Below are 18,064 nucleotides of genomic sequence, written 5' to 3' on the forward strand. Positions count from 1 at the left end.
AGTTTTAAGAAATCTTGGGTTCCTTTCCAGGCTTAGAGAAAGGTAGGTTAATAGCCTGGCGCCACGAATGAAAATAAACATTCTCCTGCTAGATCTGGTTAAAAACAACCAGAAGAATAGCAGGAGAAGCAGGAGAGAGATGGCGCAGCATCTCATAGTGTATATCACCAGGTCAGACTGATGTACCGCCAGACCGATGAAGAGCAAGCTTGCATTCATTCCACTAGTGTAAAGAGAAGATTATGCACATGCAGATGATTAGTCCGAAAGGAAAGAGGCAACTTCTCTGATCGAGTGTTGATGGCTGAGAAAGTGGAAGATGAAGTAGAAGCACCAGATACCCAGGAAATACTTTCACCAAGAGTATCGGCGTTGCATTGGACATCAGCAACTTCCTGGCCATCAGGGAACAACATTGGAAGGGGGACAGAATCATACTGTCAACTTACCTTCCGAGTCTTGTCTCATTTGACTTTGGAACGAGTAGTAGAAGAGATGCTGGTTGTGAATTTAATTAAATATTCCTTCTGGCTTTTACGTCTTAACTGCGAGTACGTGCATGGGCCCGCTGAAGCATAATGTCGTTCAAAAGTGTGGGATATCTACAAAAGGTATCCCAGGCCTGTTTTGAAGCCAACCGTGCCATTTAACATATAAGATTACACTACGGACGAGGTTTTACGAATATATTGAGTAACTTCTTGGACAATACAATAATTTACTGTTGCCATGCAACCATCTGCTAATGGCTTATAGACGATGGCAGGATAAAGTTCCGAGAGAGCAGTAAAAGAGGATCAGTTGGCTTGGTCTAGACATTACCGAGACACACGGGTCAGGTGGCATAGACCATAGCCAATTTCTCTCAAAATGATAGGAAGCAGACCGAAAGTTAAATACCAGAAAAAGACTGAATATGTGAATGAAAATAAGCATAAACACCAGTATCGGAGAGAGAAAGGTTGTGATCCTAGAGCATATGCTCTGCGGAGAGATTCTCTCATGAATATCAGCATCTCTCCAGAGGGGATTATGTCTATTAAAGTCTTCCGGAATAAAAAGAAAGATGACAACTGTTCAATGAAAGGATCTGTACTAGAGTATTTTATAATGGTGTTCTGTATACATATATAATGATTATTATCTAAAGATCATTTACATATCTCGAGTAAATTATCATGTGAAAACTCTCTCAATAGATCGATACTAGATTATTGTGTAAAGGTACTCTGCACAACTGAACTAGAGTATTGTTTAAGGATTTTCTCTACACTTCTGTAACATATTATTATGTAAAGATACTTTTTAAACGTATATATCAGTTTATTATGTTAAATTATTTTCTATAAATCTGTACTACTATGTACAAGCGACTATACACCTGTCTTTTTTTATTGTGTAAAGGCACTCTGTTCAACTGTACTAGATAATTACTTCATCTATACATCCGTACTAAATAACTTTCTGAAGGTCTCCTATATCTATATGTATTCGATTTTTGTGTAAAGTTGCTTTATTTATCTGTACCAGATTATTATGTAAAAATTCCTCCATATAAACCTCTTTTACATTATTACGTATAGAGCCTCTCTATACATCTGTAAGAGATTATTATGTATAGGTACATGATAAATCTATACTAGATTATTTAAAAGTCTTCTCCATGCATGTGTAGTAGATTATTATATAAATACTTTCATTATATATCAGTGTTAGATTGTTATTTAAAGGTTATCTTAATAGATCTTTGCTAGACCATAATGTAAAGGTACTTTCTGAACGTATAAAATAGATTGTTATGTAAAGGTCTTCTTTTTAAATCTGTTCAATATTATTATGTGAAAGTACACTATGTACACATCGGTTATATAAAGTTAATCTATACGAGAATATATAAAGGTCGTCTCTATACATTTATAGTATGTTCTTATGTAAATGTCCTCTCTATACGTCTGTACTAGATTATTATGTAATTTTCCTGTGTATAATGTTTTATTATATTATTACAAAATGGTCTTCTCCACATATATCTGTAATACATTCTTATGTAAAGGTCCTTTGTATACGTCTGTACTAGATTATTATGTAATTTTCCTGTGTATAATGTTTTATTATATTATTACAAAATGGTCTTCTCCACATATATCTGTAATAGATTCTTATGTAAAGGTCCTCTCCATAAATCTGTTCGAGATTTATAAAATAACATTTTCGTAGTGAAACTTTTCAGAGCACGATTTGCTAAAGAGGATTTAATTATCCGTTTAAGAAGTACAACAAATTTAGATATCTTAAACATATTCAAATTATATAGAATTATTTTATTTTATCTATTAGTCAGTGAAATCAAATTTATTGTAAAACTGATACTATTAGCGTTACCAGTGAGAATTATTTTTACCGTTAAAGTATTAATATCGTAATTACACACTAATAAAAATATATGTTATTCAAGATGAAGTATATATGAATTATAACTATAATTTAAAATTAAAATAAGTTTATAAAGCAGACAGTACTTGATTTGAGGTGGAGAGTCGTGATTCTCAGGTAGATATTTTCAGCAAGAGATCAGATATCAAACCTGCCATGAACTTTTCAGTTTCTTACTACTTGAGCTCTAAGTATGTGTCTGGTTTAGTTAGTAAATGTACCAAAAGAGGGAAATAAAATAAAGAAGTAGCAACCCATTGTTTGTTATATACAGGAAACTACTAAGTGGGCTGTCTGTGTTCTGCCCACCACGGGTATCAATACCTTGTATCTGAGCTGTAGACATAGCACAGATATTGAAACCCGATATGAGCCTTTTGACTTCCATCGTCGATAAAATAAAATAAAGAAGTAGCAACACATTGTTTGTTTTATACAGGAAACTACTGAGTGGGCTGTCTGTGTTCTGCCCACCACGGGTATCAATACCTTGTATCTGAGCTGTAGACATAGCACAGATATTGAAACCCGATATGAGCCTTCTGGCTTCCACCGTCGATAAAATGTCGTTCACTGAAGCTATTTCACAAATATTTTTTTAGTTAAGATATATTTAACCATTTAAGAAATTTATTAACAAAATTATATTAATCAAGTTAATCCAGTGGTACAAATGGACTCACACCACTGCAAACAGGGTTTAGATATCCTTGGTTGGCAGAGCTTGTGCAGCTTTGTGCTTAATTCTACACAAATAAGCAATTTATTACCAAATAAAATTAATTCGATTTTTTAGCAATTAAGTAATTTATAACCACATTAAAGTAATCCAGTTATTTAACAAATAAATAATTTAATAACAAAAATAAAGTAATCCAGTTATTTTTTAACCAATATCCTGTTTTACACCTGATGAGATCGAAAAAAACTATTGTATACTAGTAGTTTTCGTTTCCGACTATTTGACCTCGATGCATTTAAGTACATTTTAATAGCATTAAGTAAGAAGTATTTTCCACTAGAACACACAAAATTTGACATTTTAATGTTGTTAAAATATGATTACTATGAAATATATAGACAAATCATATAATTGTATAAGAAGAGATTTTCTTACTTCCAAATAAGTATTTCGAAGAACTCTCCAAATTTCGTCGTATGACTTTCTGAACCTAGAAATAAAATGAATTAATATTTGCAGCATATAGCAGAAAATTGTAAAAGGCCTCATTGTTCTTAAATGTTAAGTACAATAGAATCACATTTCTGTGGTATAAGATTGTAAAAGAAAAACAATGGAATTAGATAAGGGTGCACCTGCCTGATGTTACACGTGTCGATCATTTGAGAGGTGAGGGAGGATACGATAAAATTACCTAAAGTGGTGACGTTATAGTTCCACAAAGTGTCACCAGAGGACACATTATTAGGTCTCCTTCACAGTCGACCATCATGGACGATTACGTAATTGTTCTACACAATTTCTAGAAATACTTTGCTAGACCATCATGACGTCAGAAACGATGACCTGTCTTATCATGACTCTAATCAACACGATAAGTTTAAGATATTAGTTCATTAGTTCACTACGTTCCATGAGTGTTTATAGGTAAATAAACCAGAAAAAAGACTTAAATAACTTGTAAAAATTATAATTACCTGTTTCAGTAGTTTGACTTTGTACTATAACTTCACAAAGTAAGTCATTTCTACATATTTTATAAAGGTAAATGTTGTTCTACATATACACTCTGTTACTAAGCCTAACTGGCCATCAATGTGTCTCAACATAAGATTGTGTCATCAGAGTCCCTGATGTTAGGATTTTTTTTTACTTAATTTACAGACCAAAGAAAAGAAAAATCCGTTTTGAAATATTACTTAACTGACACGTAATTGTAAAAAAAAAAAATCCCATAAAAACTGCAACACACAAAATGTGAAACCGAAAATTTGCACATGTCTCCGCGAGTACACAACAAACCCTAGTGGCAGTACAAAACAAACTCTAGTGGCAATACCCAAAAAACCCTAATGGCAGAACACAACAAACCCTAGTGGCAGTACACAACAAACTCTAGTGGTAATACACAATAAAACCCTAGTGGCAGTACACAACAAACCCTAGTGGCAGTACCCAACAAACCCTAGTAGCAGTACACAACAAATCCTAGTGGCAGTACCCAACAAACCCTAGTGGCAGTACACAACAAACCCTAGTGGCAGTACGCAACAAACTCTAGTGGTAGTACACAACAAACCCTAGTGGAAGTACCCAACAAACCCTAGTGGCAATACACAACAAACCCTAGTAGCAGTACACAACAAATCCTAGTGGCAGTACCCAACAAACTCTAGTGGCAGTACCCAACAAACTCTAGTAGCAGTACACAACAAACCCTAGTGGCAGTACCCAACAAACCCTAGTGGCAGTTCCCAACAAACCCTAGTGGCAGTACCCAACAAACCCAAGTGCCAGATTTGTTTAATATTCATTAACATGAGGCTAAGTAGCGGCGAAAAAAAACACACACGTAAAAGTTGGAATATGCAGGACTGAAAATCAGTATGTACCACTAACATTGACCTTATGAGCCTTCCAAACCAATTTTGGTGAAGATCCATCAGTACTCTAAGGAGGAGTTATATGGACATACAGACAGCATTGTGATATATATGTAGATAAGTGTATGTGGGCATACAACGAATAATACTATTGTATTTATATAGATAAATAGTAACTTGGACATAAAACAGACAGTACTGTATTTTGTAGAAAAGTAATAACACGGATATGAGATTCAAAATAATAAAATATTCTACTCATGTAGTGTTTCAGTACGAATCAAATTTTAATGATATTCTAGAGTATTCTATTGAAGTTATTGATATTTTGCAACAAATTTTTATGTATATGTCTGTATGTTTTACTTTTAGTGTTCCATTTCTAACGAATGAATATAATAAAGAATGATAATTATTTATTTGTGTATACAGTTGAAAAGATATAAATTATTCGTCTACATTTGTTGTGGTGACCAGAAATACCAAATGCCACTGATGTGATGACTTTCAGATCTATCTTGCACTGTTTGATAACCAATAATATTAACTGAAAATTGTGTGTTTCTTTGAGTTATTACGGTAAATAAGATAAAGTAACAAAACATCACATACATTTCGAAACAACATATGGTGACTGCAGGAAAGATAACTCCTGAACGGGGTTCTATGGAGATGTCCATGGTTGTTTGATACTCCATAAATAACTGGAGAAACTGGAAACTTTGAAAGATAAAGCCAATAAGGGAGCCTACAAAAATAAGCTTGCCCAGGGCTTCCTGGCTCAAAAATCTCTTGAGTAAAACTTTGGGTTTCATTTGACAAGTTGGTTGAGGCGATCCACTGATAATAACCTGAAACGAATTGCACTGGTAGTTAAAAATTAGCAATCAATAAACACATAATAATTAACATGGTTATTGAGTTTTAAATCGAAGAATAGTTACATGTTCAGATTGAAGAAGTTAGTAGATTTAACAGTGAAAATATTCAAGATAATTCATAACCTTGATGTAACCAAATAAGTTATTATATTGAATTAAAGCGTTTTTATTGTTTTGAATCTTAGACTCTGAATCAGTTCCTTACACTAACTTTAAACTTTATCGAAATAGTGGCTTGTGAAATCCAGTGGCATGAATTTAAAATAAAGCTATTTGTAACTGAATTTAAAGTCTAACTACAACCATCTAACCCTCGAAGCTTCCTACTACAGTTAAGAAACTACGACATATGACAAAGACTATGTGTAGAAGTTTAAATATTCTTCACACTCTAAAAGCTGTTAATAAATAATATTTTTGCTGCATGCTTTAGAAGCCATAAGTACAAGAAGCAGTGTTCTCTACTCCTTTCACAAAAACCATTAATAGAAAACTCATCATGACGAAAGTACGTCATGACCATAAGTACAAACTCAACACTGTGAACCATTCTATAGAAACAGTAGGTATAACACTCAACATTCCCTACTCCATACAATACAAAGAAGAAACACAATAACAAAATTTCACACAGTTAAACTAAATATTCCTTACTCTATACCAATTAAATTATAAATACAATAGTCATTATTTTCAATCCATTTTATTGAATCCATACGAACGAGACTCAACTTTCCTTGGTCCATACTGAAGAAACGAACGTTCTATATTATAGAAACCGTAAATACAAGACTTAAAATTCTATACCACAATAAGAAGTACACTCAACAAATTTTTACCTACAATAGAAACTATATTAAAATGCTCAATATTTCTTACTACGTACGATAGAAGTTAAACACGAAATACATCACATAATGAAATATACCGTACAAACAACAAGTACAAAAAGGGACATTTCGTAGACCATATTAACTTAACATGAAATATTAAACTCATAATTCCTTACTCCGTAACCTATAAACAACTGCCTCCAAGGTGTACAGCGGTATGTATGTTAACCTATAACGCTAAAAGCCGGGTTTCGTTACCCTTGGTGGGCAGACATAAATTGTAATTCTATGCATATTGGCAAATGATAACTATGACAATTATGTCTATATGAGCAATTTAAATGCTATACAGGTAACGATCTCAAAACGTACTTGGAAGAAAAGAAATTGAAACCTAAAAAAAAGTAGTGGTTCTCTCCGATGACGACACTTTAATACATTAAACCACTTTCAGTAAAAGAAAATCCTACCATTTCGAAACAAATATTTATCAATTTACTCCGAAAAAGTTAAAGATTATTTTAAGCAATCCGAATTTTCTGTCACATAACAAAACAAAACATAAATACAAAGCTCAACGTTTGTTGTAAATTAACATTCCTTAGTACATACTACAGAAACTACAATACTTAACATTACCTTGTCCTTACTATAGAAACAACACTCTAGAAGAGATAAAAACAAAGCTCAACGTTTGTTGTAAATTAACATTCCTTAGTACATACTACAGAAACTACAATACTTAACATTACCTTGTCCTTACTATAGAAACAACACTCTAGAAGAGATAAAAACAAGGCTCAACGTTTGTTGTAAATTAACATTTCTTAGTACATACTACAGAAACTACAATACTTAACATTACCTTGTCCTTACTATAGAAACAACACTCTAGAAGAGATAAAAACAAGACTCAACAGTCCTTACTGTATACATAATAAAGTTTAGGTACAAAGCTAAATGTATTTAGTCCATTTTATAGAAAGTACACTTAGAAAACTCAATACTCTTTATTCTACAGAAACTAAAGTACAGGACTCATGGATTCCTACTCCATTTTGTAGAAACAGTATCACGTATGCTGATGACACTGTGTTAGTGTAAATAGTATAAGGTAAGATAATTACATGGTAATAATATAAACAGTATCAGTATTGACAAAACCTGGTAAAGATAATCTAAAACAACAGTATAACATTCTCTGTTAACAAAACCTGTCAAAATAACTTAACACCAGTTTAAAACTGTCTGTTAACAAAACCTGACAATATAATCTAAAACATCAGTATACCACTGTCTATTATAAAACCTGACAATTATAATCTAATACACCACTATACCTCTGCCTTTTAAAAAAAAACCTGACAAGACAATCTGAAACACCAGTATACCACTGTCTGTTAACAAATCTTTCTAAAGACACTCTAAAATACTTGTATAACAGTGTCTATTAACAAAATCTGTCAAGATAACTTGAAATCCCAGTATATTACTCTCTGATAATACAAAATGAAGATAATGTAAAATACCAGTATACCACTGCCTGTTAAGAAAATCTGTCAAGATAATATGAATCACCAGTATGTTACCCTCTGTTAATAAAACATGAGACAGATGACCTGAAACTCCCGTATACCACTGTCGGTTCACAAAACCTTATAATATAATCTAAAACACCAGTATACCACTGTCTGTTCACAAAACCTTATAATATAATCTAAAACACCAGTATACCACTGTCTGTTAACAAAAGCTGATAAAGATAATCTAAAACATCAGTATAAAAGCTGATAAAGATAATCTAAAACATTAGTATAAAAGCTGATAAAGATAATCAAAAATATCAGTATGCCATTGTCTGGTTACAAAACCTTATAAACATAATCTGAAACACCTGTACACCACTGCCTGTTAAGAGAAACTGACAAAAATAATCTGAAACACCAGTTAATACACGTTTGTTAACAAAACCTATCAAGATAACTTAAAACACCGGTATATTACTCTCTGTTAATAAAGCACGAGAAAGATAATCTGCAATACCAGTACGCCAGTGTCTGTTAAGAAAACCTGACAAAAGGTCATCAAAAACATCAGTACACCATCCTCTGTTAACAAAACCTGACAAAAATGATTGAATACACTTTTGTACGACTGCCTGTTAACAAAAACAGACAATAATCTAAAACATCAGTTTAAACATATCTTTTAACAAACTCTGAGAAAGATAACCTAAAACACCAGTATACCACTGTCTGTTAACAAAACCTGTCAAGGTAGCTTAAAACACCAGAATACTACTGTCTATTACAAAAACCTCATAATGATAATATAAAACACCAGTTTACCACTGTCTGTTGCCAAAACCTGACAAAGGTAATTTGAAACACCAGTATACTATTAGTATTATAATGTAACGGCCAGTCTCACTATGGATTGGAATTGAGTATCGTAGTTGTTTGTGGCGAGTAATGTTAATTATATTCTATTTCTCTTGTCTGTCACTTAGACAACCCGTAGAGAAAATTATGTTATTTATTTAAAGTATTGTCACTAAACGTGTAGTTGTAATTGACGAAAGTTTATGTTTATCGTTAGATTTTCAGAAGATATCGCTGGTTTCTCAGGCTGAAAGCGAACAGAGTGACGTGATTGTCCAGGCCTTGTGTTAAACAAGGGAAACTTACCTTAGTGTTAAAAAAGTTTCTGATTGAGACTAAAGCAAGCTGGCGCTGTCTCCTTGTCAAATTCGTACAACAGGTGGACGAATATTTGTAAAGAACCCTATTTATATGTTTCGCACTTCAATAATCACTGTATTAGTGCGCAGTAAGAAAACATAATCCAGTAAGTAGGTCTACCATCATTTTGAAACGAATGTGTTAGAACACCTTTTTTGCGAAATTTATATTTACTGTAAATTGTAGAAACTACAAAACTAGCGTTCATACAAAATGTTCAAAAACAATTTATAATGCACGATTTATCCTCACTCTGTCAATAACACATTTGTTTATCTTAATTAGACACTATTTTACTAAAAACATGTATATATGTTTTCTTTTGATATTAGCTTATCATCAAACAACACGGCTTTATGTTTTATTTGGATATTATCTTACCATATGTTCAGACAGTTTTATATATTTCTAAATCAGATTTAAAAAGAATGTAATCTATATTTAACTATGTACTGCTTAAAATTTTCTCGTTTTGCATGTGGATTTATAAGAAGATAATACAGTTCTGAAGAGATCCTTTTATTTGTACGAATTTCGAACACAGCAACACAATGGTTATGTGACCTATCCCTCACTTATTTAGCAGTGACAGAGTAGAGGGAAGACAACTAATCAACACTACATATTGCCAACTCTTCGGTTACTCTTTTATCATGGAATAAGAAGGAAAAGAAACTTCGAAGACAAGGATTAATATTCTAAACTTGCTAATAAGGAGTCGAGTAACCTGACCATTAAGCCATGTCAGGCCTAAAAATAGATTTATCCATTTTTTAACTAAAGTTGTCTCGCAACCGTTTTAAATAGCAAATCTGAGCTGATAAAAATAAATCCTATGTGAATGTGAGTCACTGACAACATAAATAACTTTATGTTGAGATACGTCAAAACTTTCAAAAACACAGTGCATCATGTTGAATTGCTTAGAGTAATTTCTTTCCCAACATCACAAAATTCATTAATAACCTTAACTCAGTTGATGTCAAAAAGATCAAATAAACTTTTCATTTTATAATAAATATGAAACGTACATCGAAATTTACTATATACAATCTATAAATTTACAAACAATTAATAGTTTCATGAAATTACGTGAGATTCAGAGATTAGAAGAAAGTTTATGTTTTCCCATCACAAATATCTATCAAACTTTCTCTTTTTATATAGTCACAAACAATTACAACGTTTTATTACAGAACAAAATTGTTTAAATATCTATTTAACTTTCTCTTATGCTAGAGACACTAATAATTACAAAGCTTGTTTTAAAGGACGAAATTGTGTACATTTCTGTTAAGATTTATCTTCTGATAGAGACACAAACCATTACAAAGTTTGATTAAGGAAAGAGATTGTGAGAACTGTAAAACTAATTTTTTATTTTAAATAAATTGATTTTGTTATTTTATCTACAATAGTGTAATATTCCCATAGAGACTTTAAGGGTAAACGTTCTATTGTATAGTCAGTAAGGGTGTAAATCTTGTTATAATGTCTTTAAGGGCTAAGTTTTAATATAGATTGTTACAAAGGTGTATATTTTATTATATTGTCATAACGATCAGGTTATACTGGTATTATATCCAAAGGTTAAAGATGTTTGGTGATTTGTTGCTTTACTCTGTCTCTAAGTCTCTAGGTGTTATACTAGTAACTAGAAAAGTTAAAAAAATATAGCGGACTGGGATTTTACTTTTGTTTACCTTTTAAATGTATTAATAAAGAATGTTTCTTTTTCATACAATGTTTCATGTGTAGTTCACTAAACAGTGTCTCATGCGTACATTATATGCAGTGTTTCACGTGTATTTAGTTATGTTTTTGATGGTTTTACGTTAATATTTTTACTGCATATTTAATTTTTAAATATTTGTATTTTTCTTTCCTTTTCAAATACCGTGTATTTGAAATAACGTGTTTTTGTATTTTGTGTTATGTTGTTTGTTAACTTCCAGAAGGAACAAAGACTAATATATTAGATAAGTCTGGTTCGGGAATTAAAAACTTCAGGTCATTAACAGGTTAACTTGCGTTATACACAAACGTTTTTAGTATTCATATCAGCTAGCTTTATAACATATTTTGTTCAAATGGGTTTCTCGTTATCATGCAATAAAAATAAGAAAACGTTTTACCGTATTAAGTTTCTGTTTCACTTACACCAGAGACCTAGTTTCTATAATGTTCTAGAAGTGTGCTTTATTCGTCGTATTTTACTTTTTGTATGAATTCAATTCAATCTAAATATAATAAATTATTCAACACAAACTTCTCTTTTTAACTTGATAACTAGAAGAACAAAACTGGCAAGTATTTAGGAAAGACTTAATTTTTGTTAAATGAATATAAATAAATAACTAAATAGTATCTGATATTTAAAATAGCTGGTTATTATATATGCTATTTAAACTTGTCACAAAATATTTATTCAGTACGTTTATTTAAAGTCAAGGACATATGAGGCAATTTTCCTCTGTTTTCCTTTGTACTTAAATCAGCTATGAATAATAAACAATTTAAACAAGCCTATAAAGTACACGGCACGAAAATTGGGCATTTACACTAAAAGCTACCCATAAAAATAAACATCATTAGTTTTTAAAGCCATAGATTTAGAGATGTGTACCTGGTGTCAGGTAATTACAGTCATATATAGTTACTTCTACATGATATGAAAGTCGAGTCTAGTGAAGTTTCTCTTAGCCAGATGGTTAAAAGATACCTTTACATTCTTCTAAAGTACCTCATATAGATGTCAATCCCCACACACGTGTTTCGTATTTTCTAAGTTATAACAGTTTGGATTTTAATTTATTTCAAGGTGTTTTCATGAAAGATATTTATGTTTTTACAGGACAATGTTAACCCCTATGGCTCGCATCAGGTTTGAAGAAGTATTGTACCTTCTGCTGACTGGTCTTATATTAGGAAAGGTTGTTTTGACTCCTTCGTTGGTTATCCGTATTGTAATTTAAATTATCTCATTTAGTATCATGCGGTGACTACCAATGTCAAGTTGATTCATATGTTTCATCATCCAACCGGCTTATGTTCCTTCTGTGGTATTGTTCGAGAAACTACTGTTGATGGGCAAAGCACAGATAGCCCATGTATAGCTTTGTGCTTAATTTCAAAACAATCAAACAATTAACTGATGTTTCAGAGCACAAAACTTGTGGAAATTAATTTTTAATTTGTTTAAAACAGTTTTAGGCTATGAGTTAAGAAATCATAAAAAGGGACAGGTGGCTTTGGTTGGATTTTTACCCTAGCTATGTTCTCATCTCCTCAGGTTGTTACGTTAGTATATGAGTATAGCTAATTTTGTGTTGTATTCACCAAGCAATAAGATTCTATCATGTGGTATTGTGAATGTTTTCAAAGCTCAAGTTAAAGTTAAAATTTATTTCAATAGTTTCGGTTTCAGTTACGAAACAAAGTGTCAGATTTCTATAGTATTTATAACGACTCTTGGTCTCTGTTATGTGAGGATGTACAGGTTTATATACCACGCAAAGATTTGGAATGATAATTATTACACCGCATTATATTAGGACGTAAACACCCTGTACTTATTTACATCTAGTAGAATATCACATAACGTTATAGCAGAATCTAAACACCTTATACTTATTTAGTTCTAGTAGATGATCACATAATGTTATATCAGGATCTAAAGATCACCCTGTTTTTAATTACTTCCACTAGAAGTACTTTAGTTGTCACAATAATCCATGATAATTCCATTCCATTCATTATAATCCTGGGTTTTCTTTAACTTTGCTACTTTTAAAATTAAATTTACCAACTTACCATCCACTGCTATGGAAGTAACTTTAACTTATGTACATAAACTACTAACTAACATGAACTGAGGTCTATTTTAGCTTATGTTATAAGAAAGGTCTGAACTCGCCACGAAGATAAACTTGTACCTGTCATAGCTGTATTGTATTATGGCAGAGATTTGAACTAGCTATTAACATTAATTTATATCCGTTTTACACGTAGGACAGCAAAAGTTCTGATCTAATCATTCAGATGGACTAGAGTTCTGTTATAAATTTGTTTTAGCAAATGATCTCAACTACTCACTAACAGCACTGATTTCCAACCAGGCGGACTAGCACCCTGTTGTAGTTTTGTAATAGATGAAGTTCCTTAAACAGACCTTATCAGTATGATTATCAACTGGGCACTGGATGCATTGTTGATTACTTTTCAGTAAAATTTCCGAATTATATCCTAGTTTGGACAAGTGTTCTGATTTAGTTACTTTTTAGAAAACTTTCTCAACAAATTTATCTGAAGAATATTGTACTGCTATATTTTAAAAAAGGTCTTGAGTAGACACTGACAACACTGTGATAACTGTTGTAGTTGTGTGATAGCAAAGGTTATGAACTAAGCACTGAGACAGACTTACTGAGAAGTAATAGTGTCCTGTGATAATTATGTGCCAGGAAACGATCTCAACAAGACTGTACTATCATGGTAGGATTTCTCAACCAAAAGAAATAAAGTTTTATTGACGTATCCATTCCGATAGGTAAAACGAACGTTTTATGTTTTTGTAATGTTGTTATACTTTGATTTAACTCATAACATACGGCGGCATGTCCAAGTGGTTAAGGCACTCGACTCAAAATCCGAGGCTGCGCGGGTTCAAACCCCCGTCGCACCAAACATGCTTGCCATTTCAGCCGTGGGGGTGTTATAATCTGGCGATCAATCCCCACAATTCGTTGGTAAAAGATTAACAAAAGAGTTGGCGGTGGGTGGTGAAGACTAGCTACCGTCTGTCTATTCTTACACTACTAAATTAGGGACGGCGAGCGCAGATAACCCTCGTATTGCTTTGCGCAAAATTCAGAATCAAAATAAAAAACCCTTAATAAATAATAGAGTAAATTATGTAATTATTTGTGCTATTTTTGTCACACGCTTGTTTTCATAACTTGTGCTTACTAATCCTTCAAATATTTTTATCACTTTATGAGTTCTAGATGTTTATTTTAAGACTTTATAGTTCGTATGTATATTTTTATAAATGTTTTTACAGGTGTAGACATGTAAGTGTAAATATATATATATATATGTAATAAGAATTTCTGATTGTTTACCGTATGATTTTAAACTGTTTGATAGACACTTGCTTCACAAAATCGACCATTTTTACTTTCAACGATTAACTGTTGAGTAAGAATTGTTTGAAAAGCGTGTTGACCGGTAAATCTACAACAATATATTTTAATATATTCATATTTACATAATGAACACATTGTTTGTTTTTGGTCCTTTAATTTAACCTCATTCGTTTTTTTCTCTTCCTCATAACAGTGATTCTTAACTAGTTACTGAAAAGAACTAGTGTCATCTTATAGCATTTCTCAATGTTCCAAATCTTCTAACATCGTATTAGAACACCACTATTAAAATATAAAAACTACTATAACTTTCATTATATAGTTAACATCTTCCCTTATGACACTTAGTTAAGGTAACATAACGTGTTAAAACAATATGGACATATTGATCCACCTCGGCTATTCCATGTTCTAAGTTAAATTAAAACCGTTAATTAATACATAGAAATTTAAAGCCAACCCTTTTCATTCATATACATATCAAGCATTTTTTGTACTTATTTAATTTTACTATAACATTTGAACGCCACTCATCCCTTAGACTCACCATATTGTTAGAAAAATAAAACTGTGTGAGCTGAAGACGATTCCTATCCTGCCAAACTTTATACGAATCCCCAACCCTTCTTCCTGTGAATATGGAAATAAATGATAAATAAACATTTTAAATTCCTTTTACAACCTTAGTCACCTCAATAACATCCCTTTAACTATTGTTGTTTTCTTCATGAGTAAAAGAGTTTGAAAGATTTCAGTATCCTCTTGTATAACAGATCCTCCGTCCCAGGTACCAGTCTACATATCCTCCCTTGAACCATTTCAAACAAAAGAATATCTTTCCTGAATTAAAGAACCCAAGATTGAACACAATAATCCAAATGTAGTGTAACCAGTAAACTATACAATCACATTATAACCTTTTTAAACTTGTATGCAATTTTTCTGTAGGTACAACCTAAATCCTACTTTCCCTGTCATTAGTAACAGCCCTCTGATCGTAAAGCATAGAGAACATCAAGATATCTTTCCTTCACAACACTGTCAAAGTTATTCCCATACAAATTATAATTCAAATCATGATAACCCCATTCATTATCTTACATTTATCTTAGTTGAGACCCATCTACCATTTATTTGTCCAACTCACTAAATAATCTAAATCCGTTTATAAATCAGCACCATCTTGTTCACAACCAGCAACACCAAACGCCTTGATATTATCAACAAATGTAAGTAATTTATTACATTGGGGAATCTTCTAAGATAACGAAACTGTTTCTCTCTATATATATGTATCATAGTAAAGGAACCTGGTGGGTTAGACAGTCTGTTTATATCGCTCTCTATCACAACTTGGGAAATCTTCTAAGATAACGAACCTGTTTCTCTTTATGCATATATCACAGTATGGGAACCTGGTGGTTTAGACAGTCTGTTTATCTCTCTCCTTATCACAACATGCGGAATCTTCTAAGATAACGAACCTATTTCTCTCTATACATATATCACAGTATGGGAATCTGGTAGGTTAGACAATCAGTTTATCTCTCTCCTTATCACAACATGGGGAATCTTCAGAGTTAATGAGCCTGTTTATCTACCTCTATCACAACATGAGAAATTGTTTGAGCAAGATGGCCTATTTATCTCTCTATATCAAACATGTGAAATCTTCTAAGTTAGACAGACTATTTTTATTTCACTTCATCACAGCTCATCACAATTCGATATGTGCTCTGAGTATATTATTCTGTTGATTATTATTTGTAACTAAGTTGCCGTCTTTCTGAGCAACTACAATGAATGACTCTATTGTCTGATTGTTACATCATTAATACTGCAAGAAAAATCATCTTTTTTGTTATAATTAGAGAAGTTATGAATAACGTAAAGAAAAAAATCTGAGTAGAAGCTTCTTATGTTAATGTTGAAGATCTGGAAAGAAAAATATTTTAAGCAGTTCTAATGTTAAAGGTGAAAAAATACGTTAAAGTTCCTGTCAAATTTAGTTTCTTTGTACAGTTCAAGAGTTTAATTTTAATGTGGCAGCATGCGTAAGAGTTTCATACAATCACATATGTCAGGAATCATTTGTTTAATATACCACGTTTCGCTGACGTGTTTCAATAGAAAATAAATAGAAGTACACAGCTATATAAATATTTAACTACTACATTTAACGGTAATCAATTTAGTTGTGTGACAACATTATACACAAAATAATTCATTAGTAAAATAAACTTAGAGTCTTAGAACAATGTATTTTAAATACATGACACAATTACATCGTAACACAAGTTTTGTTTCCCGTGCATAACAATTTTTTGTTAGTTATTCAAGGAACACCTAAACTCTTTAATAATAAATAGTCCAAAGCAGTTGATGACATGTTAGAAATAATGTATTAAACATATAATGATACCTTTGAAACATATGGAGTCTGGTTGCTTTGTAAAAATTGTCATATAGTACTAATCTTTCTTTTCTGTGACTGAAGTCAGCTCATAATATTTGTTAGTGAAATCAACTTATGATACATGTTATACAAACTCAAGATATGAAGTTATTAAAGAAACACAGGAAAACAGCCTGACACAGCATGAAAATTAACAATTTATATTCCATTTGGTCTTTAATAATGCGTAACAAACATTAATCATTTTGTTCCACGATGATATTAAGACTACCATGAAGTGCCTGGTACATTTCTTTTTATGTCACTCTGTTCACTATAAGAGACAAACAAGAAAATTTCGTGAAGTTTTAAGATGTGGGTGATATATTTACACTACTCTCTTACAGTTGTAAAAATACTGTTACATACGTACAGAAGTAGCGATAGATACATTCGGTCTTTATTACCCAATGGTGTGTTGTACCACGGCGTAGCATTGGAATTATAACTCTATTTTATAAAACAAGTTAATACACTGGATTTTTATTGTCCAGAATTATATTGTACAATGACATACTGTTGTAATTATAACTGTATTTTTATAAAACAAATTAATACTCTGTTTTGCTGTAGTGGGCTGAACCACAATTGTAATTATTACCGTATTTTATAAAACAAGAACATAAAATTTCCAATTAAATGTATTTTAAAAGTATCTAACATCCCAAAGTGTTCTCTATATCTTTCAAATATCCTCTCTCTATGATATACATATTTAAATATAATATAATGAAGAACTTTTGAGGTAGCTCAAATAAAGGTATCATGAACCTTGTGTCACATGCAGACTTAAACCCTAACGGCTGCAAAATGAACTAAAACTGATTATCAAGAAACAGTATTTATAAAAACCTCAACAATTTCATCCATGAAACATCGTCCAGAATTGTAGATTATATACTTTATAACTACAACAAAACGTTACGAAACGTTACCTACCAATATAAAAGTAATTATGGAATAATTATCAAATTATTATAGATTGTTTCTTTGTTTGTTTTGGAATTTC

The sequence above is a fragment of the Tachypleus tridentatus genome, chromosome 8, assembly GCF_004210375.1.
Source record: "Tachypleus tridentatus isolate NWPU-2018 chromosome 8, ASM421037v1, whole genome shotgun sequence".
NCBI lineage: Eukaryota > Metazoa > Arthropoda > Merostomata > Xiphosura > Limulidae > Tachypleus > Tachypleus tridentatus.